This window comes from Camelus bactrianus, chromosome 9 (assembly GCF_048773025.1).
Source record: "Camelus bactrianus isolate YW-2024 breed Bactrian camel chromosome 9, ASM4877302v1, whole genome shotgun sequence".
Taxonomy (NCBI): Eukaryota; Metazoa; Chordata; class Mammalia; order Artiodactyla; family Camelidae; genus Camelus; species Camelus bactrianus.
Genome location: NC_133547.1, coordinates 76,685,303 through 76,709,354, shown reverse-complemented (window position 1 = coordinate 76,709,354; position 24,052 = coordinate 76,685,303). Strand labels below are relative to the sequence as shown.

Below are 24,052 nucleotides of genomic sequence, written 5' to 3'. Positions count from 1 at the left end.
AACTTTAGCGTTGGAAAAGATCTTAACTCACTCTCATTTTCAGAAGAGAAAAATGATAGTGAAGTAATTTGGTGTCATATAAATTAGGTCAATGTTCAAACATAGGCAATATAATTTCCTAGATCTTTTTTAAAGCAGATATGCTTTACATATTTTCTAATTCAATTTAAAAAATTAATGTTTTTGAAATTTAAGTCTAATAAGATTCAAAACAAACAAAAATGAAAATTTACATTGTCTTGCTTTCCCTCCCAACACAAGAGGGATCCCCAAAGTAGCCAGCAGAAATCAAAAAAGAAGAGAGATGAAACCTGGTTAAGTTCTGAACAAGTAAGAGTTAACTAAAGCCAGCTCCTCAGAGGGACCTTTCCTGATCACTCTATCTGAAGGCCAGATCACCCTTCTCACTCTGTCTTCATATTATCTCTTGCCACATGAAATTCTCTTGCTAAATAACTTCCTTATTGTCTATTGTCTCCCCTTCTCCCTCCCCACAGTACCAACTTTCTGCTGATAAGAGCAATTCTCAAACTTTTCTGGTATCAGGAACTCTTTACACCAATGGCTGGCAAACTACAGCTACACGCCACTTGCCTGTTTTTGTAAGTTTTATTGGAGCACAGTTAAGCCTATTCATTTACATATTATCTACAACTGTTTTCAAAGGTGGAGCTGAGAAGTTGACCCTGTGACTTCTAAGCCCTTTATACTTATCTGACCATTTAAGAAAAGATTGCCTTTACTACTTTAAAGTTTTAAAAAATTATTGAGGACCCCAAAATAGCATTTTATCAATGTGGTTTACATGTATTAATATTTACAATATTAGAAATTCAAGCCAAGAATGTTTAAAATAGTTGTTAAAATTACCATCACACTTTTTTACACAACATGTAAAAATCTACTACATATTAAATATTTATGAAAAACAACTTTTCCATAATAGGGAGGAAAAGTGTCTGTTACATTGTGTGCAAATATTTTTAATATCTGACACAATAAAATACAGCTGGATATTCATTACCTGCTTCTGCAATTAACCTGTGAAGATATCACATGTCATGTAGCCTCTGGGAACCTCCACTTTACTTTCATGTCTCATTGTTGTGGAAAAAAAGTTTTTAACCCTCAAAAGGTCTTGAGAACTCCCAGCCTCCCTGAATCATTCATACTTCTAGTTCAGAACCTCTGCACCACAATATAAACACTTCATGAGAATAGACCTTGTTTTGTTTTGCTCACTCTTTTATATCCAGCACCTAGGACAGTACCCAGTCCAGACCAGGTACTCAAATATTTCTGGAAGGAATAAATAAATCAAATATAACAGTATGAAGGATTCCAAGTAGAAGAAATTCCAGTGTATACAACCAGCATTCTCTCAGCCCTGATGACCCCTCAGGTAGAATATATCTGTTGCATGATATAACCTTAAAGAGGGTGAATTCACAACTGAGATTTAAAATTCACTTTAAATAACACTATTTTAAAATGACACTATGCTGATCTTTGACAGAGGAGCAAAAGGCAATACAATGAATAACAGAGAGTCTGCAACAAATGGTGCTGGAACAGCTGGGTATCCACGTGCAGAAAAAAAGGAATCTAGACACAAATCTTACACTCTTTACAAAAACTAACTCAAATGGATCACAGACCTAAATGTAAAACATAAAACTATGAAACTCCTAGAAGGTACCACAGGAGAAAATCTAGATGGCCTAAGGTTTGGCAATGACCTTTCAGAAACACCAAAGGCATGAATCAGGAAAGAAACAATTGATAAGCTGGACTTGATTAAAAGTGAAAATGTCTACTCTGCAAAAGATATGGTCAGGAGAATGAGAAGACAAACCACAGATTGGGAGAAAATATTTGCACATTAGCTGATTAAGGACTGTTATCCAAAATATACAAAGAACTCTTAAGACTCAGTAAGAAAACGAACATGCCAATTAAAAAATGGGCTAAAGACCTTAACAGACATCTCATCTCATCAGATTTACAGATGGCAAAGGAGCATATGAAAAGATGCTCCACATCATTAGTCATCAGGGAAATGCAAATTAAAACAAAAATAAGATACCACCACACACCTATTAGAATGGCAAATCCCAGAACACTGACAACAACATGCTGGTGGCCATGTGGAGCAACAGGAATTCTCATGCACTGCTGGTGGAACGCAAAATGGTACAGCCTCTTGGAAGGCAGCATGGCAGCTGATTACAAATACAAACTAAACATATTCTTACCATAAGATTCAGCAATCATGCTCCTTGGTATTCACCCAAAGGAGCTGAAACCTTATGTCCACACAAAAACTTGCATACAGATATTTACAACTTTATTCATAATTGCCAAAACATGGTAGCAACCAACACGTCTTCCAGTAGTAAACAGACAAACTGTGGTACATTGATAAAATGGAATTTAGTTCAGAGGTAAAAAGAAATGAGCTATCAAGCCACAAGAAGATATTAAGGAGTCTTAAATACATACCGCTAAGTGAAAGAAGCCAATGTGAAAAGGCTACATACTATATGATTACAACTATATAACATTCTGGAAAAGGCAAAGCTATGGAGGCAGCAAAAATAATAATAATAATAAAAATAAAAAATCAGTTTGCCAGAGATCTGGTGGGGGCAGAGGATGAACAGGTGGAGCACAAAGGATTTTTAAGGCAGTGAAACCACTGTATTCTGTATACTATAGTGGTGGATACATATCATTATACATTTGTCAATACTTATATAGCTCTCAGAGTGAACCAGTAGTGTAAACCATTGACTTGGGTGATAATGATGGGGCAGGATGAATATGGGAAATCTCCATCTTCTGTTCAATTCTCCTGTGAATATAAAACTGCTCTAAAAAATAAAATCTATTTTAAAAAATAACACTATGGTATGTGAAGTAAATCATTTTATCACCATAAACGCAATCTTAAAAAATTGGATGTATTTCCAAACCAATTCTCTAAGTTTTCAAAGCATGTTTGTGACATCATAGTTCCATAAACCCATGCATTCCTAGACAGTAATTTCATTTTTCAGTAAAGCACCACTGAGAATATACCTATACTAATTATTCTGGTATTGGGCAAAACTACAGTATTCTGAGTCTCAAGTTTCCCACTAGTGAAACAACAAAACTATCAAGACCTTTGGACATTAACTGAGATCAAATACATGGGAACATTCGGTATATTATTAACAACATACTCACTTAATGATGTTTACAGAGCCATATTAGGAACCCTGCAATGAATCACTAAATTAAAAGACCTAGGTTTTCGGGATTTTACTGTTGTTTTAACCTACTGTGTTCACTTTCATAACCTCAACTTGGGACTGTGTCTGAAATCTGATAAAGGTAACAGAGTTTGCTATTAAAGAAGCTATTCAACTGAGTACCTACCAACCTGTAAGGCACCATGTCAGCAGCTTCATATACACTATTTAAGCCTCATAAAGAAGGCTATGTCTCCATTTTGCAGATGAGTAAATTGAAGGTCAGAAAAATTAAGAAGTAATAAGAACAGAGCCAGACTGTCCACTTTGTCCCTAAATCTTATTTTCTTTCAAATAACAGTATGTATAATCTCAGTCTGACACAGAATATTCAATTTAGCATCCAACAAAAAATCTTTTAAATTAAACTGATAGTCATAGCAAGCAGTTGCTTTTTGAAATTTTCTGTATCAAAAATGATAGATTCTGACAGTCATTAAACCCTTAGACATTAAATCAAAGCAAAGAATCAAGAAGAGAGGTAAGAGAGAAATAAGAAAGAGGGTCAAATAGGCTCTCAACCTTTTTATTCTCAACAGAATTTTTGGTAACACACTTGAAATTAGTGAAATCATGTCAGTCGTGATTACAACACAATCACTAATGCAGTATAACCAAGACTCACAGTATCTAGATGAAAGCATTCAAATACTATTCACTTAGTTATTTGTGTCCAAGTTTCAACACAATTGTTTACTGCCCAGGCTTTGTTTTATATTCTCTCTAGAAGTAAAACTGTCACACATTGCAGTAGATCTTTGCTCTATCATGGCATTATGCTACGTTTTAAATCTTCCTTATAAAACATCTTGTACACTGTAACGTACAATCCATTCATCTCCACATTCCACCGGACAAGTAATGGTAGGTAAATACACACATATATATATATACAGAGAACAAACATTTAAAGTAGATCAAAATTGGTAGCAACCTATTAAGAGTTGGTGATACTAAGCTGAACAGAAAAGAGCACGCTGCTTGAGAGACAGAGAAAGAAATGAGGTTAAAAGTCACATCAGAGTCTTAATACATTATATAATTAAGGGTTCTTTACTACTAAAATAGCAGAAAAATAATAGAATGTATGGGGGGAAATGCCATATTAAATTCATGGAGCCTGATTCAAATTAAATTGTATTCCCTTGAAATAGTTATAGTTTGTGTCTTCATAAGCTCACATCTGAAACTCTATTCTCAGTGGAGGGGGACATATTTCTCTACAAAAATTTAATGTTTTAACTTCCTGTGTTTAAAATAACCTAAAAAAAAACAGCATTAGCACATTCTGGATCATCTGAATCCACCTATTAGCCATAAGTGAATGCTCCTATTTGCATTTATGGTCACACTGGCTTCAAGTTGGTACCATAGTACTCAGTTACGGTAGATTAAAGAGAAAAATAGAGGGGGACCTAATATAAATGATGCATTTGTGTGACATGAAGCCCAATGACATGGTTTTCACTGAAGCACTTATACACAGGTAAAAATATGCATCATGCGGTGGCCACAATATATGTGGGATAATTTTGGTATGTTCAACTCAAATTAAAAAAAAAAAAAAACCTACAGCAAAACAGTTGTTTCAAGACTTCAATTTAGAAGGCAGTATTCAATACTTTCATAAATTAATATAATTTAAATTTGACTGGTTTTGTAGTTTCATTTGTATTTAAATTTGCCAAGTTTTGAACTGTCACCAACATCTGACAGAGTTGATGGGTCACTGGCCTGGTAAACTCTGTTCACTGACTGCACACTCTCGGTTTTCCTATTTTACCAGTTCCTCCTCAGCTCCTGCTCTTCTCCAAACTCTTAAAACTGGGAATTGCCCATGGCCCACTTTTCTTCACTTTGGTGATCTCACTCAGTCTTGTGGTTTTAAAATTCCATTGATACTGCCACGGATTTCTAAATTTTTATCTCCAGCCCAGATTAAAAAACAAACAAAAACCCTCCGGATTTGTCTTAAACCCCAGATCTGTACACCCAACTCCCTCTAAGACATCACTATGAGGAGCGAGGGACGGGGGTGGGGCCCAAAACTGAACTCCTTTTCTTCTCCCAGACTACTCAGTCAGTAGCCTTCCCCTCATTTGATGGCAACTCCATCCTTCCAGTGACTCAGTTCAAAAGCCTTCAAGTCATCCTTGATTTTTCTTTACACACCACTTATCTAAAACCACCAAGAAATCTTACTGTACCTCCTTGAAAAATATATCCAGAATCCAACTACTCCTCACCACCTCTACTACCACCATATAGTCTAAGCCACCATTATCTCTCAACTGAATTATTGCAATATCCTTCTATCAAGTCTCCCTGCTTCCATCCTTGTCTCCCATCCCCACCCTCCAATACATTCTGAGCATAGCAATCAGAAAAATCCACTAAAACTTCCCATATCCGGGTAATAGATAAAATCCTACAACAGCCTAAAAGGCCCTACGCAAAATGATGATGTGTCCCCATTACCCTGACTTCATCTCCCACTTCTTTCTCCCTCACTCACTGCACTAGCCTCCTTGTTCCGTAAGGCTAGGTTGTTGCTTGGGGCCTCTGCCTTAAAATACTTTTTCTCCTGGATATCCACATGACTTTCACCTCCTTCTAACCTTTGCTTGTATGTTACTTTCTCATTGAGACCTACCTTGTTCCCTCTATTTAAAACAGTGACCAGTGCTCTGCCCACTGACCCTTCTTCCTAATCCTTACCCATTCCACCTCTCTTCCTCCATTTCTACTCTATTGTTGTCCATAAAATGTATTACCTTCTATCAGGTTACACAACTTACTTATGTTTGCTGTTTTAGTCCCTCTCTATCACCTGGAAGGTAGGAATCTGTCTGGCTCAATGATGTCTCCCAAACACTTAAAACAGTGCCTGACACATAGTACAGGCTCAAAAAATATTTGTTAGAGTCAATAAGTTAGAAAGCAAAAGAGCTTTGGACTTTTTGAGCAGTAATATCCAAAGCTAGGTGCAACAGACCAATAGTTTTTAAAAATCCTCCAGGAAAAATGATTATCATTCTAAAATTCTGTGTCCAACCAAAATATCCTGAAAGTGTTGAGGGTAAAATAATCATGCAAGGTTTCAAAACATTGTTTACTTCCCCTAGGTATGTCCCCTGGAGGACAGCTCTTCAAATACAAAAGGATGAACCAAGAAAGAAGACAACATGGGCTACAGTAAACAGAAAGATGCAGGGGAGCACTGAGGATAATGACAACTTTACACCACGGCCATCCAAACAACCTGAGCATTTAGACAAGTGGTAAGGAATGTGGGGTAGCATCAGCATTTGCACAGAGAAAATAAAGCAAAACAGGAAAGTATTAACTACAAGGAAAATGATACAAATATAAATTAAATAGTTGAGAAAAAAGTAACCACAATTTACTTTATGGCTCAAATTATGAATAACCTTTACAGTCACAATAATGCAAACACAGAATTATGATGTTACTAAATTAGGACAGTATGGGAATGGGAAGGGACTGGGATGGGGGCAGAAAGAGGAGTTAAATCCACAATAGGAATAAGGCCTAAAACTGAAATATCGAAGTAAAAACAAAAGCATGTTATTTAGAGACAGAGAAGGTAAATATAAAAATAATCATTTCAAAGAAGTAAAACCAGTTGCCTCTGGCAAAGGACATCTGGAGAGCAGTAGGGGCAGGGAGTTTTTCTTTAAAAAACAAGCCTAATGGAATAGACTTGAATTACTATGTATGTAGAACACTTCAGATGAAAGGAAAATGAAGTTCAAAAACTTAAATGTCACAAACTGCATGCATTACTTAAGAAATTTTAGATATAAATTTGTTTTTAAAGATTTGATTCCAAGTATTCGCGAAGATGTGCAGAAACATTCCTACACTGTTGGAAATGTCCACTGTGAAGGCTGCTAATAAGATTTGGCAGTTTGTTTCAAAATTTGAAGTGCATATACTCTTTGACACAGCAGTTTTTCTTTTCAGAGTCTATCCTATGATTTACACGTTGGCAAAGTTGTGTGTGTCTGTGTGTGTGGTGGTGGGGTGGGAGAGAGAGAGAACTACAGCAATCTTGTTTGTAATAGCAAATAAACTGAAAACAGCCCTATCTTAAGAATATGATTAAATTATAGCCCATACAACAAAATGCTTTTTTTTCTTTTAAATGAGATAGACTCACAGACTAACATATAAGAATCAAATTGTTTAAGCAGGTAGAGAAAAAAAAAAAAAACAAGCTACTGAATACATTACAATCCCATTTATGTTGAAAGAGAAAAAAAGAGTTAAGTAAATATGGACACTGATATAGTTGTCTATTTTTATATAAGTACGCCATGTACGGACATATCATATAATGTAACAGAAAAAAACTAGAAGGGCATCCGAATTGCAGAATGTGGTTTAAAGACTTAAGGTGCAGAATTAGAGAAGGAAAGAAGGTCAAGTTTGGAACCAGAAATCAGAGAACAGAGATGGGACCACTGACCTACAGGTACACAAAATGTCAAGAACTGCAGGATACACAGACTATAACCACACACTTCATCATCTGGAATTATACAATTCAAACATGTATAGTTACTGACAAGTGGTAATCCTTTAATGGGAAAATATCTGTAAGGATGTAAGTCAGATCAAAGAAATTAACTTTAAAATATATATGGCTGCGGGGGAGACTATAGCTCAGTGGTAGAGTGCATGCTTAGCATGCACAAGGTCCTGGGTTCAATCCCCAATACCTCCATCAAATAAATAAACCTAATTACCTCCCCTCTCAAATAAATAAAATAAAATAAAATAAAATAAAATAAAATAAAATAAAATAAAATAAAATAAAATAAAATAAAAAAATAAAATAAAATAAAATAAAATAAAACTATAGCTGTCTCAAAAAAATGTGAAACACACACAGACCAGAAACTACACCAAAATGTCTACAATGGTTACTTTCCAATTACTACACTATGAATGAATGTGGGAAAGTGGGGGTTGCATTTCTGTACATATTTCTCAAATGTTCCATAGAACACATATTACTTTGGTAATAAAAAAGGATTAAATTTTTAAATTTTTGTGCATATTTTGTGTCCCCACACTTTCCTGCTAATCAATTGCTGGTAACTTCATACAGAAATTGAAACAGAACTTAAGAGTTGATTTTGCCTATAGCTTTTTTCTCTTAGATTTCTTTTTTCTTAAAAAGCCTTGAATAGATAAATGCATACTTACAGAGAAAACATTATTTATAAAACAGCCTATTCACATTAAAATAACCCCACACATTTCAAATACATATATATACACTTTAGTTTATACTTATTAAAAAAAAAGCTTAAATTTAGCATTTTAAAAGTTAATTGTAAGACAAAATGTATCTGATCACCTCTCCAAGCAAAATCAAGAGAATACAGTTTGCAGACATTAACTCAAAGTTGTCCCTAATAAAGCTAAATCAGGGACTTTGACCAAAAACAAAAACAAAAAACCCTCAACTTTAGCCAAATTCAAGAGCTAAAAAGACAAAAAGGGAGAAAAAGCAAGTTTTTAACAATTAGATTACTTCATTTAGTTAAACCAAAAACAGAAGTAAAAAAGTTAGTGTATAGTAAACTTAATTTCACTGTATCAACCATCACTAGCTATGCTTGTCAACATGACAATAATAAATAACTAAAACAAGTACAGTTTACTACTTCCTATAAAACACAAGACTGGCATTAATGTTTTTATAATTTTGAAGGAAATAATTCTCACTGGCAGTATCTGCTTCGTAAATACAGATTAATTCTCCAAAGATTTTTCTTCCATTTCTCCTTCTAGTTCCTTCCATGTGCTCCCCCCACCCCCGATCCCCTGCTATTCAAAACAAACAAGAACAAAAGCCACAAGTTCAACAGGACCGGGTAACCTCAAGACTTATAAAAGGTCTTTGCCAATCTCATTTGTGTCACTGTGGCTCAAGCCTAGAGAATAAACTGACCCCAAATGGACTGTTTGATCTACATTATTCAGCCTAGAATTCCTAAAGATTTCAATAAAAGTAATGGGACAGGTGGGAGCTGGTCACAACAGTGTGTTAAAATGCCATCAAGCTGTACACGTAAAATCTGAGCACTTTTCTATATGTAGTTATCCTATACTTCAACAAAAAAGTTTACTTGAGGAAAAAAAAGTAATTCCACTCCTGCAGGTATTCTAGAATCTCAAGAACAGTATCAGGTATCATCACTGGCAACACATCACAGAGTTCTCCTCTCTCCTCTCTGCTCAGTTTCTCAACATGTCTTTAACCTGCAATAGTACAGTAATCACTAACTATAAATACTCTCAACTGATGGCTTCACCCATATTTCCTTTACGAAATACAACAGAAGCCATCAAATGCTGATTTACCACTTCCTTCCCCTTAGAATGGAAGAAGTGACCCCTGCCATTGGGCAGTATCCTCACCTTCTTAGACTTCACATTCCTTCTATTATCCGTCTCTCTTGCATCAGTCTCTCCCTCTTCTTCTACTGTGCCACTTCCTCTAACACCCAAACATCTCCTAGGATCTCACTTCTGTGATGTTCCTTCTACCTCACTGGATCATAGATACCTCAAATCCAACATATCAGAACTTTGAATTTTACTACTATCCTTCTGTTTTGTTTTGTTTTCACTTTTATTGCTATCTGCCCCCCATTTCTAGTTTTTCCCATCTTGGTAAATAGCACCATGATCCACACAATTGCTCAAGCCAGAAACCACCTAATTCCTTCCTTCCCTCACCTCTCATATCTAATCCATCGGCAAGCCCTGTTAATTCTGTACCCAAAATACATCTCAAATCCATCCACTTCATCTTCACTGCCACCACCTTAATCCAGGTTATAATCAACTACAGCACTTCCTGATCAAAGAAATGGCCTTCTAACCAACCAATTTTCCAAACAGTTAAAGCAATCTTAAAAAGTAAAAGTAGATTATGTTACTCCCTGAATTAAAACCTTCTGATGGCTTCTCAGTACTCTTAAAATTCACATTCCTTACTTTGACTCTGCAGGATTTGATTCTTGTCTAGCTCTCCCCCTCATCCTTTTGCTCCAGCAACACTTCTCTCAGCTCCTGGAATAGTCCATGGTCATTCTTCCCTCAGGGCTTTTACTTCTGCTGCTCCTTCATTCAATCTGAGATGTTCTCCCTTTCCTCCTTCAAACAACTAGCTCCTTATCCTTTTAATGTAGCTTAAATGTCACCACTTCTCACAGCAAGCCTCCCTCCCACCACTATTCTTTATTTCAGCACTTTTGACTCCTTTATAGTCCATATCACAATTTGTAATTCTTCTCTTTCCCTTTCTAGAATGTAAGTGGTGATATTTAGAGAAATTAAGTAACTTACTCAACAACTAATTTTTTAAATTATTTAAGCACTTTCTATGTGTTAATGTAATCTGCTTCTAAATGCAAAAGTAGGCAATGTACCTGCTCTCATGGAGCTTAAAGTCACAAACACAACTAGTAACTGACAGAGCCAAGAGACACATCCAGCTCTGGTTCTTAACCACTCAACTACACTGCCACTCTAGCATTAGGACCCGGGGCAAGGGACAGCAACATGCTTAATAGCTGTTCACATGCTAATGGAAATTAAGGCTTGGAGAAGTTAAGTCATCTGCCCAAAGTAGCACAGATAAGACATTTGAGAGATTAAGTACAATCATGAGCAAAGGCACAGAGCTGTTAAAGGAGACTATTCAAGAAACAAAAAGAATCCAGTTTAACCAGGTATAGCAAAGAAGAAATGCTAGAGAATAAGGCTGGAAGATCATATTAGGACAATGTGAAGGTATTAGTCATTAAATAAATACTTACTGAGCACCAACTACATGCCAGAAACAGTGCTAAACTCTAGACAAGGGTGATCAAGGCAAAGTCCTCATACAGATTGCAGTCTATCTGGGGAGGCAAAGTAGTAGAGAAAAATTAGTCTGGTGAATAGCTTGGGGCCAAGCAGAAAGTGCTATGGGAACACAGGGAGATGACATCCAATTCAAGGTGGGGGGGGGGGGGTCCAGGAAGAGTGCCTCAGCTAAGTGATGTCTCAGGTGAAATTGTAGAGCTTTGCTGGAAAAGAGAAAATACCGTGCATATAGGAACTTGCAAGTACATAGCTGAAAATGGCAGGAAAGTAACAAGAGCCAGCTCCAGAAGGGGCTGTGTACTAACTAACCATGTCAAGGAACTTGGGACTTTAAACGGAAGGCCTTGTAAGTCACCTATGTTAGAAAGCCCCTTTAAATTAAAGGAGGAATAACTGAAAGGAGGAGGAAGAGACCAAAAGCAGACAGACACTTAGAAAGTAGAAGAGAAGGACATGTGAAAATGAGGGAGAGAGAGAAGCAAAGCCAGATCTGACATAAACAGAAAAATCAGGGCTTGATGACTAACTAACTGGATACAGGAGATGAGAACCTTGGATGGTTGGAAACAAAGGTTTTAGTTTTGGACACATAAATTTGAAGTACCTTGGTACACAAAAGTGGAAAATGACATGTAGGAAAAGACACTGTCAAAAGTATGAAAAAACAAACCACTGAGTGGGAGAAAATATTTGCAGAAGACATATCTGATAAAGACTGTTACCCAAAATACACAAAGAACTCTTAAAACTCAGTAAGAAAACAAACATGCCAATTAAAAAATGGGCTAAAGACCTTAACAGACATCTCATCTCATCAGATTTACAGATGGCAAAGGAGCATATGAAAAGATGCTCCACATCATTAGTCATCAGGGAAATGCAAATTAAAACAAAAATAAGATACCACTACACACCTATTAGAATGGCAAAACCCAGAACACTGACAACATGCTGGTGGCCATGTGGAGCAACAGGAATTCTCATGCACTGCTGGTGGAATGCAAAATGCTACAGCCTCTTGGAAGGCAGCATGGCAGCTGATTACAAATACAAACTAAACATATTCTTACCATAAGATCCAGCTATCATTCAAAGGAGCTGAAACCTTATGTCCACACAAAAACCTGCACACAGATGTTTACAGCAGCTTTATTCATAATTGCCCAAACGTGGCAGCAACCAAGATGTCCCTTGGTAGGTGAGTAGATAAATAAACTTATACATCCAGAGAATGGAATACTCAGTGCTAAAAAGAACTGAGCTATCAAGCTATGAAAAGACATGGAGGAAACAAATGCATATGACTAAACGAAAGACACCAATGTGAAAAGGGTACATACTGTATGATTCCGATTATGTAACACCCTGTAAAGGGCAAAACTATGGAGACGGTAAAAAGAGGTTAGGGAGGAGGAAGGGATGAATAGATAGATGACAGAGGATATTTAAGGCAGTGAAACTATTCCGTGTGATACTACGATTGTGGATACACATTATTATACATTTGTCAAAACTCATAATACACAACACCAAAAGTGAACCATAACGTAAACATGGACTTTGGGTGATAATGTGTCAGTGTAGGTACATCAGTTGTAACAAATGTATCACTCTGGTGGAAGATGTTGATAATGGGGGAGGTTATGCATGAGTAGGGCACAATATATGGGAAATCTTTGTACCTTCTGCTCAATTTTGCTGTGTATCTAAAACTGCTCTGAAAAATAAAGTCATTAAAAAAAAATGACCTGCAGGCAAAAGAATACATGGGGCTAGGTTTCGGCAAGCAAAGAAATCTGAGTGTCATAAGAATACATAAGCAGTAAGTCAGGAAATATGTACTGAGTGTTACACACTGAGGATATAGGAATAAAAACCCACAATCCCTGCCCTTTTGCAGCAGATGCTCTAGTAAAAGTCATGGAAAATCAAATGGCTTAAAATGCATTAGAAAATCTCTATTTAAAAGAAAACATTAAGGGTGCTTATTAGAGAGGAAAAAATTATACCCAGTTGTTTTTTGAGGGGAGGGAAGGAAGGGGGGAAGTCTGAGGTTTTCATATATTGATTTTGTTTGGAGTCAGGTCTAGACCAAAAATATCCAGAACTTAAACACTTTATAAGGTGTCTATGGAAATTTCATAATTATAACTAAAAGTCTGTAACAGATCTCCTTAAACCAAGAAAAACCTCCAATTTCTAAAAATCAAGTAAATCAACTGCTTTAAAATACAATCTAAGTGGTTGTTTTACAAAGTTACTAAACTTACTTTGTTACTTTCTTCATTTAAGACCTATTTCCAAAACACTGTGTAAGCTGAAAACAAAATCTTATTATTACATCACTGTTGCCATAGCTATATGTTTCCTTTTTATCTCCAATTAATTTTAGCCTAATCATAATATTCTTTTTAATTACAGATATTAAAAAATATTGCTCTACATCAATTTTGTAAGAATTTCCCAAAGCTTCAAGGGAATATATCACACTAAATTGATATAAATTTCAGAATTTGTACTTTGTGAAATACTTATCCTGAAAAGTTCCTTATCTATTAATTATACTGTATTTCAGTTCAAAATATTATTAAAATGTTACTAGATTATGCTGGGAAGATGCCAAGAGGGGTCATTTAAAGCAATTCTGTAATACATATAAATAAAATATTTTGGCAAAGTCAACTTTAGGATTGCAACTAATTATTCCAGATCACAAGTTTACATCTTTAATTTCCAGGGCAAAAAACCCCACAAAATTTGTATAATCCACTTAAGATCAAAATCTACTTGTCACAAAGTTCTCCTAATAGCTAACCAAAATCCTCTCCTCCACAGTTTGAGCCAAGATCTCCCGATAAACCTACCAGACCACCACAGTACACTCTGCTCTTCAGTAACGTCCAAAAGAGATGGTGACACCATAGACACTTCAAACTCAAAGACTCACTGTTTGAAACTTTTCCAAGTCAGTAAACTCAAGTCCTTGGAAGTGAATTTGATTTTTTAAATTCCAGACCACATAATCCCTTACTATAGACATTTCCCAATGCCATCATCTCCAAATGCCTGGACATTTACCATCTAAACTTCGTCTTCATTTTTAAGAACTAATGAAATACACTAAAAGAAAAACCCAAGCACTAAAAGTTTATAACGTGATTTCACATATTCTGGCCTATGCACTTCCAACATACCCAACATGCCAAGATAATCTCGTAAGTTTAGTAGTTACCAAACAAGAAAAGCCTTAGCAGCAAACATTTACTGAGCTCACTGGGCCTGCCACTGCTCTAAGCCCTTCGCCTACTAACATCTCATCAACTCTCCCAACAATCCTACGAGGTAGGTACTGTCATTACACCCATTTTGCAGATAAGGAAAATGAGGCCGGAAAGGTTAAGTATCTTGCCCAAGGTCACTAACCGGTGGGGGAGGGCTGAAACCAAAAGCAGGCAGTCTTACTTCAGAGTCCGTGTTTCCAACAATCAACTGCTGAAAAGAGTTAACAATTTACCCTTGACAGCCGCTTATCAAAGAATGGTAAATATTCAACTGCTAGAAATGGGCAGTCCGATCACTGTCCTACATCCGTGCTCATGGCTTCTATGACTTTGACAAATCAGCTACACCATCTGATTTTCCGAACACACGAACTGGACTTCTCTGAATGTCAGAGCAAACAAATTCTGAATCTTTCCAGGAACGGGAAAAGAAAAACCTACGCAACGCTGTAGCCCAGATTATCCACATTCCTAAATTACAAATCTGGGAGTCGAGAAAGCCCCCAAACGAAGCGACAAATGAAGCCGAGAAAAACCAAGATTTACAATAAGAAGCTGAAGCCTCCCTGGCAAGGGGTTCACGCGATCTCCTCTCTAACGACATAAACAAGGGAGGAGACTGCATTCTTCCCACCGCACAATGACGGCTCAGGCCGGAGCCGGAGAGAGAACGCGGCGCAACTGGGGACGACCGCTCCCGGGGTCGGGGGCAGGCAGGGGAGGCCAAGGACGGCCGAGTCGCCGCGTCCGCCCCCGGGCCTCGGGGCGGTGCGGGGAGGGGCCGGAGGGAAGGGCCGGCCACTGCCCGCACTCAGCTGACCTCCGCCATGTTGGCCGCACACCCCGGGACCCTTCACAACAAAGGCCGGCACCGGGGCGCGGGGCGCGCCGGACGCCTCCCCAAGCCGGGCCCGCCTCCCCGGCGCGCGGGGGCCGGGCCGCGCGGCGAGGAGGCCCTTCCCCGCCCTCGCCGGGCCACGCGGGGCCGACCCCCGCCGCGGGCCTGCCGGGCCCGGGGCGCCGGGGGCGGGGGCGAGCCGGCTCGCGGCTGCGGGCAGGGCCGGGCAGGGGAGGGGCGGGGGGCGGCGCTCGGCCGGGCGGCCCGGCTCCGGCCGAGACAAAGGCGCCCGGCGCCGGGGGCTGCCCGCGCCCCCGCCCAGGAGGCGCGACCCGGCCCGGCCCGGCCGCCCTCCCCGCCTGCCGCCATTACCGGGCCTGGGAGTCCTCCTCCCGCGGAGCCCCTCGCGGCCGGCTCCTCCCTCCAGGCCGGGCCCCACTTACCTGTGGGCGGAGAGCGCGCCTCGGACCCCGGTCCTGGCTCAAACGCGCTCCGTCGCCGCCGCCAACCCCCGCCACCGCGGGCCGCGCCACCGCCTCTTCCCCGTGCCGACACCGACGGGACTCCCTGGGCCGCCGCTGCCGCCGCTCGAGAGCGCGCCCCGCAACGGCCGCCCCGGCTACCCCCTGGCCGCCGCCGCCGCCGCCGCCGTTTCGCGCGTCCTCGAGCCCGCCGCGCGCTCCCGCTAAATACCACACACTGCGGCGGCCGCCATGAGGAGGCGCGGCACCGCGCGCCGGCGGCCCGGAGGGGGCGGGGCCTCCCGCGGGTGCGCAGGCGCGCAGGCGCAGAGGCGTCCGGCCGGCCGGCGGCGGGTTTCGCGGTCATCGCGGGTGCCGGGCTCCCGGAGTGGCGGTTGGCCTCCGGGCTGCTGGGCTACCGTTGCTGCGACTGAACACCTCGCGCCCAGCAAACACTGGCACATCCTGCTCTTGCCCGCAGCCGTCCCCGCCCGGGGTGACGTGGGCACTCGCCTCCCGCGTCAGGGACCTTAGTTGCGCGCCCCCCGCGAGGCTTTGTTCCGCGACCCGCGGGGTCGTCCCGCGCCGCGGCCCGGCTGTCACACAGCGCCGCCTCCGGCCCTTCCCAACTCCACTTTCCCCCACAAAAAAAGAAACCGCGTGCCTTGGCCACCGACCGGGGACTCCACCTCTAAAGGGGAAGAGGACCGAGCCCTTTCTTTAGGTTTGCGCCGCTCTTCTAAAAGCGGAACGAGTTTTAAAAGCTTATTTTCGCTGAAAAGTGGGTAGTGGGAAGCACCCCCTTTCCCTTGTCCTCACTCGTCTGGGAGCTTTATGAGACTCTGGGTTTTCTTTACATAAAAAATAAAAGGAAAATACCATTCACGATTCTTGACAAGGCATATACCTGAACAAATGCCAGTGTCAGGCATTTACAAACTTTGGACTTCATGTGAGACCCTCCATAAAAATTAGTATTACGCTTGAAAACAAACGGGTACTTTTTATATGAGATTTTAGAAACCATCCAGGGAATAGTCTCCCACTATGTCCAAGCTCCCTACCAATAGAAAATCTTTTTTAGATGGGAAGGTTTTATGCCAGCACTGCACTGAGAACACTCAAAAGTTTCTGCCTGAAAGTGAAAGGCACACGAAGTTATGTTATGTACTAATGCAAGCTGCCAGTTTCCAGTTTCCCCCAACAAATTTGTAGACTGTGTCTGTATTGATACTTCTGCATCTGCTCTCAACCTAATACTTTGCGTATTGTGGCTGCTCTCTTCCGCCTGAACCATTAGCTCAGTTTCTTGAGATTGGGAAAGTAAAAAACCACGTGTTCTTAACCTCAACCTATGCTACTAATATACTGCTAAAAGCTGGTCCCCAAAGCCCAGGTCAGTTGAAGAACTTGGGCGAGTTACATAGGTCCCTGCAGTTATTGGTGATGTTATTCGTTTCTTCAACAATAGCCACTACTTACAGAAGAAATCCGACAAGTACTATCATACTCTGTGCTTGGTTTCGCATGGAGCTTACCTAGTGAAGAAGCCATTCATTTACCCCTTCTTCCACACAATGCTAGGTTCTGCAAATGCAGAGCCACCAAACTAGGCATGCATTCATAGAGTAGATATAATCTAGTGGGGGACACAATCAGTCTCACAAATCTATCACTACGATTGTGAAAAAATGCTAAAAGGGTGGCAGGGGAAAGGTGCCTGATGCTAAGAAGTTGTATGACAGACCAGGTATATGACAGATGACTGACTAAAGAACCTGACGATTAGAAGGAATTAACCTGCTTGTGGGGGTTGGGGTGGGGAGTGGTGGAAAGTCGAGGACTTGAGTAAGGGGAAAGGCATTTCTGAGGAAAGCCTTGCATAGTAGTAGAAGCCTGCCGGATTCTAAGAACTGAAAAAAATCTCCACTGCATTTTTTTTTCCCTTGTGGAGATGGGAAGGGACTAGGAAGGCACAAGGCACATGGATGTGATGTAGACAATGATGCTGAAGAAATCAATAGGGTTCAGAAAGTGTTGGGCTTTGTGGTCCAATGTACCCAATGTAACGGACAACAAACACTTCTCAGTCTGGTGAGTCCAAGAAAGGATTCACTGAGGAATAAATTTAATAAATTGGAACTGAGCCTTGGCTAAAGGGTAGGAGTTGTCCAGAGGAAGATGGAAGTCTTTCCAAGCCAAGGAAACATATGAAACAGACAATCACAAAAGAAAATGGCTGTGTCCAAGACACTGTACAGGGAGGTAGAGTTTGGTTGAGGAGACTGGCCAAAATGAGCAAAGGCTGACCAGGGAAAACACTTTTGTTTAGGCAAGAAATGAAGGCCTGAGCCAAAGAGATGGCAAAGACATGTTGAGGAGGGTCTTGGGGGGACAGAGCTGGACTGGAATCAATTGGATTTAGGGAGGGTAGGATGTGAAGAAGATCAAAGAGCTGATGCTGATGAAAATGACAAAGATATGGTAGAAATAGGGTTAGTGGCCATTTTTAAGCATCTCTGTGCCAGGCACATGCATTACCTCATCACTCTTCACTGCCCATTGGAAATATGAGGTAACGGAGGCACAAAGAGTTCAAATAACTTGCCAAAGGTCACACAGCTGCTAAGTGACAGAGCCAGCATTCAAACCCAAGCCCAGCTTCTGATGCTCTCCCCTCAGGCCTATTCTGAGATTTCTAGCTTGGCAAATGGTGATGAACAGGGAGTGCATGAGAAAGATAAATTCTTGTTTTGGAGGCATTAGGTGTGAAGAACCTGGAGCAGGCAAAAAGCAGCTGGAAATAGGACCTACAAGGAGTTGCAGGTTACTCTACACAGCCCTGCCCCACCCTACCCCACCCCCATTTGGGGTGGGGCACAGGTGTGTGTTTCTAGCAGATTCTCTGGAATGAGATAATAGGGCGTAGTAGGTGAATTAATAAGGAAAACCAAGAAGGGTTCTTTTTCAGCAATCATTTTGAGGCGGTCAATTTCAATTCAATTAAGGCAAAACTCGCCATTAGAAGATGGAATATAATACATATTTAAGATATAAGATGGAACTCAAACCAAATAAAAAAGGCAGACACAAAGCAAACGTATGGCATATACAAAAGTACAGATTTAACATAGTGATGTCACACCTCACCAGTTAAGTTCTAAACTCCACCCATAAACAAAAAAAAAATAAATGTGATCAATACTACAAAGTCACGGCGGTAATCAAAACAGGAGGCTATTGGCTGTTGGCAAAACAGATGTATGGATCAATGGAATAGAATAGAGAGCCTAGAAATAAACCCACACGTCCACAGTCAGTTAATTTTCAATTAAGAAGGTAAGAATATATGGTGGAGAAAAGACAGTCTCTTCAGCAAGTGGCGTTGGGAAAGCTGCACAGCTGCATGTAAATCAATGAAGTTAGAACACACCCTCACACCATACCCAAAAATAAACTCAAAATGGCTTAAAGACTTAAATGTAAGACCTGACACCATAAAACTCCTAGAAGAGAGCATAGGCAAAACATTCTCTAAGACAATTTGTACCACTGTTTTCTTAGGTCAGTCTCCCATGGCAGTAGAAATAAAAGCAAAAATAAACAAATGGGACATAATCAAACTTATACACTTTCGCATAGCAAAGGAAACTATAAACAAAATGAAAAGACAACCTATGGACTGGGAGAAAATATTTGTCAAGGAAGCAACCAGCAAGGGATTAATTTCCAAAATATACAGACAGCTCATACAACTCAGTAACAACAACAAAAACAACCAAAAAATGGGCAGAAGACGTAAATAATCATTTCTCCAAAGAAGACATACAGATGGCTAATAGGCAAATGAAAAGATGATCGTCACTTATTATTAGAGAAATGCAAATCAAAACCATAATCAGGTATCACCTCAGAATGCCATCATTAAAAATTATACAAATAAATGCTGGAGAGGGTGTGGAGAAAAGGAACCTTCCTACACTGTTGGTGGGAATGTAATTTGGTGCAGTCACTTTGGAGAACGGTATGGAGATTACTTAAAAAACTAAAAATAGAATTGCCATATGATCCAGCAACCCCACTCCTGGGCATATATCCAGAGAAAAAGTCTAACTCGACAAGATATGTGCACCCAATGTTCACAGCAGCACTATTTACAATAGCCAAGACATGGAAACAGCCTAAATGTCCTTCAACAGATGACTGGATAAAGAAGCTGTGGTATATATATACACGCTGGAATACTACTCCACCATAAAAAAGGAATGAAACAATGTCATTTGCTGCAACATTGATGGACCTAGAGATTATCATACTAAGTAAAGTAAGTCAGAAAGAGAAAGACAAATACCGTGTGATATCACGTATATGTGGAATCTAAAATATGATACAAATGAACTTCATTTACAAAACAGGAACAGACTCACAGACATAGAAAACAAACTTATGGTTACCAAAGGGGAAAAGGGATAGGGAAGGGATAAATTAGACATTTGGGATTAGCAGGTACAGACTACTGTATATAAAATGGATAAACAACAAGGTCCTACTGGGAACTCTACTCAATATCCTGTAATAAACCATAATGGAAAAGAATTTTTAAAAAATAAGTGTAATCAAAATTACCCTTGGTGGGGAGGGTATAGCTCCGTGGTAGAGTGCATGCCTAGCATGCATGAGGTCTTGGGTTCAATCCCCAGTACCTCCGTTAAAAAAATAAATAAATCTAATTACCTCCCCTCCAAAGAAAGTTTTTTTAAAAATTACCCCTGAAAATCCTTTGAATTGCCCTTAATTGCACATTGTGTTGTGGCAATTAAAGTTCCAAACATCATGCTTTGCCAAAATCAAATTTTGGCCCCCTCATATCCCCAGCCTTTCTCCCGGTTCGACTGTTAATATCCATTTATCAACAGCACTTTGTACATCTGAAAATGACAGTACCTCCTTTGGCCCGGTGCTGGAGTACCTTATAAACTGGTGGATTCTTTTAAGCTGCAGGGGTGCCCAGGACAAAGCGGTCCCTGGAGATGCCACACACTGGTTTCGAAGTGTTGGAGCTTTTACGTCACCACTCAGAAGGAACTTCTTTTTCTGGAATTCTCCAACTTGCTTTTCTTGGCTTGGTAGGAGCCTGCTCTCCTGTACAGACAGTCAAAACTGCTTCTTCCTTCTCCCGTTTCCTTTTTATACAAAACTAGCTCATTAGATTAACTTCATCATCACTCATCTTACCTAGATTCGGGAGGGGCTTGATCTGATCTGGTTCATTCCTAGTGAAGGTATGATTGGCTGATAGGTATGGGTGGGACACAAACACCCTACAATAAATTGTAAACATTTGAAGGAAAATAGTCCCACTGTGAAGTAACTGGGCACCCTTTTCTGAATAGGGAAGCAACTCTGCTTCCATGACAGTTAATCTATAGAAAATCATTTTGTAAACTCTAAAGCCAATCCAAATAGTGTTCTACTTGATGGGATTTCAGGATGAGAGCCAAATATTTTCAGGCCATATGGGGAAGGCATTTCAGGGTGGGGAGCCTTCCCAGTCCCCTCAAGTCACATCAAATGGCAATTTCATCTACTCCAGTGGACCATAAAGTGCTAACCCTGTATCTGGCCCACAGTAAATGCTCCAGTGATAGTAAGTGACATTACTTTCCTCTTTCCTATTTATGAATAAAGCTGGCACTGGTGATAGTATCTATATTTTGGGATCTTACACAAATTCATAGTAACTTGATATTTAATATAGGTCAGATACCAACTCATTGACATCTTCTCAAAAACAACTGTTCTTTCCATGGTGCCTGGTGAGATTTTACCAAGAGACGGAGTAGGAGCAAGTGAAATAAGTAGAAAGTGTTTTGACTTACTGCACTGGTCCATAATTTTTAATAAGTGAGTCATGTTCAAAATTGGGTATTATTATTTCTTTCACATGGAAATTTGCTAAAACTACACACATAGACCTACATTCTTCCTGTCTCCCACATTCTCTTACATGATTATTTTCAACTATTCTATAAATTAAGAGTACTCAGACCCACCTATCTAGCTAGATCTTTGGGCACACCAGTGTACTTAATTTAAGAAACATGAATAAAAGATAAATCTCAGATATATAAAACTCTAAACTCCAAATTGTTCCTCCAATACAGCAGTACAATGCAATGCTACAGTAACTTTCCAAATACTCCCCAGGCCTCAAAGCTTTAGTCCCACAAGCACCAGCCTCCCTCCTCCAGTCACCAGTGCCCTTTTTCCAAAGCACAAATCTCATCTTTGTTAAGTCCCTCTCCTGCTGTTGCTCTAATTGGTAGCTTTCTGTATGGGTCTCTGAAATCCTTGAGTTTTTGGGAGGCCCATTTCTCAAATTTCTCTTCTGTCAAGCCTCTACCAGTTCACTGACTCATTTGATGAATGTGTTATTGGTGTTCAGGGCACACTGGCAGTCCTCTATGCAGTAAAAGCAAGTTGTCCTTTGCATGGAGTACATGCAATCCCAGATAACGCTGTCAACATTGGCAAAACCAGTTAATACGGCACAGATGATTTGCAAGTGTCTAATGTCAATACAATTTTTTTATAACAGACCACTTCATAAGACCAAACCCATCATGCCCAGATCACTGATGGACTGTGTCTCCAGGCAATCAGAAGTATCTCTTGCCCAGGAAACTATCTTCTTGTATGTTAGACCATTAATATCCATTTATCATTCAGCTGAGGTGGATAGTGCTGAAGATATATTAGCATGCCTTTCCAAGCTTAGCTCTGCTGTTAGCCAAACCAAGAGACTTTTCTTGGCCTGAAACAGACAGGGAAGCGCTCCTCCCTCCCAAATACTAGATTCCTATCAGCTTTGCAAAGGAAAGCAGGTCCCCAACATGTCAGACATGCCTGAAGCAGAGCAAAAACAATGTTTCCTTTATCAGACACACCTGTTGACAGTCATTCACAGTCTGGGGTTGGTGAATGTCCTAAGCAGTATCCAAGACAAATTCTGCTGAACAAGGTCAGGAGGAAATTGGAGATACAGCATGAAGACCCAAAAACGTGATAGGGACTAACCGCAGAAAGTTCCTCAAAGCCCAAATGCTCAGAAAATGCATTCGCCCACAACTGGTTTTTCCTTGAATTTAATCTATTTCCTCAGGAAAAAGGGTATATACTAGGCACAAAATTTAACAAGAAGCTAGAAAATGATTCAGGTTTTTATGTACCTGGTAGTCTGTGGGGATAGGTGATGTTAAAAATAATGACTTTCCAAATGTTGGTCTTAAATCAATGAAATGCAATTAGTATCCATCCAATGCTTTTGATACAATTCCTCCCCCTGCCACATCTGCCACCTACAAACACACATACTCATTTCTATGGATGCAACCCTTTTCTTTATAGTCATTAGAAGTTAGTCTTCAAAAAAATTCTATGTTGAGTTCCTGTTTTGTGCTAAGTAGTATACTAAGCCCTGTGCAGGGAGGGGCACGGCGGAGTCACCATTATGTCTCCATCAAGGCCATGGAGAGCCCTCAAAATTTTGTAGAGCAAATGAGGAAATACTTGACAAGGACCATGTCCTAAAAACATCTGGCTGTCTACAGGTTTTTTTTTTTTTTTTTTTTTTTTTTTGTGGGAGGAGGTAATTAAGCTTATTTATTTACCTTTTTTTTTTTTTTTTGATGAAGGTACTGGGGATTGAACCCAGGACCTCGTGCATGCTAGGCATGCACTCTACCACTGAGCTATTCCCTCCCCAGTTTTTTTCTTTTATATCTTTTTATTAATTATTAGAAGACATTTGTTCCATCTTTCTTGGAAGAACTAGCATTTATTGAACTCCTAACCTGTACTTAAATTTACAGGTTATTGACTTTAACAACACATATGAAAGGAGCATCCTACAGATGAGGAAACTGAAACTCAGAAAGGATAAGTAACTTTTCCAAGGGCACGGAGAAATGAGTGGTGGAGTGAAAGCTGACAGCCAGGCCTGCCAGTCTGCAAAGCCTCTGCTCTTTTTTTTTTTTTTTTTCAATTGAAATATAGTCAGTTACAATGTGTCCATTTCTGGTATATAGCATAATGTCCCAATCATGCATATATATACATATATTCATTTTCATATTGTTTTTCAATAAGGTTATTACAAGATATTGAATATGGTTAAAAGCCTCCACTCTTTGCTCTATGCCTGGGTGTTTCAACTCAGGTACACTGATCTATAAGAGTTTACATGTGAATTCCTCTCCAGAGCTG

The 24,052-nt window shown here is 40.0% G+C and overlaps 1 protein-coding gene and 2 long non-coding RNA genes across 4 annotated transcripts in view; 2 read left to right on the top strand and 1 right to left on the bottom strand.

Moving 5' to 3' along the window:
* The window catches only part of LOC123615400 (uncharacterized), a 13,686-nt gene extending 4,394 nt beyond the window's left edge, over positions 1 to 9,292 (top strand). Inside the window, exons 3-4 of the long non-coding RNA XR_006722966.2 lie at positions 6,422 to 6,577; positions 9,123 to 9,292. This is a non-coding gene — a long non-coding RNA (uncharacterized LOC123615400). The remainder of the gene's footprint in view (positions 1 to 6,421; positions 6,578 to 9,122) is intronic.
* SIAH1 (siah E3 ubiquitin protein ligase 1) overlaps positions 1 to 15,903 on the bottom strand; it is a 25,547-nt gene extending 9,644 nt beyond the window's left edge. Inside the window, exon 1 of one of the 2 annotated variants that reach the window (XM_074370800.1) lies at positions 15,770 to 15,903. The gene's annotated coding sequence lies outside the window, so the exon portion shown is untranslated. Of the gene's footprint in view, positions 1 to 11,158; positions 11,252 to 15,769 lie in introns of those variants that run through there. The other variant, XM_045512994.2, reaches the window with a different exon arrangement.
* LOC141578685 (uncharacterized) overlaps positions 14,482 to 24,052 on the top strand; it is a 22,049-nt gene continuing 12,478 nt past the window's right edge. Inside the window, exon 1 of the long non-coding RNA XR_012509306.1 lies at positions 14,482 to 14,549. This is a non-coding gene — a long non-coding RNA (uncharacterized LOC141578685). The remainder of the gene's footprint in view (positions 14,550 to 24,052) is intronic.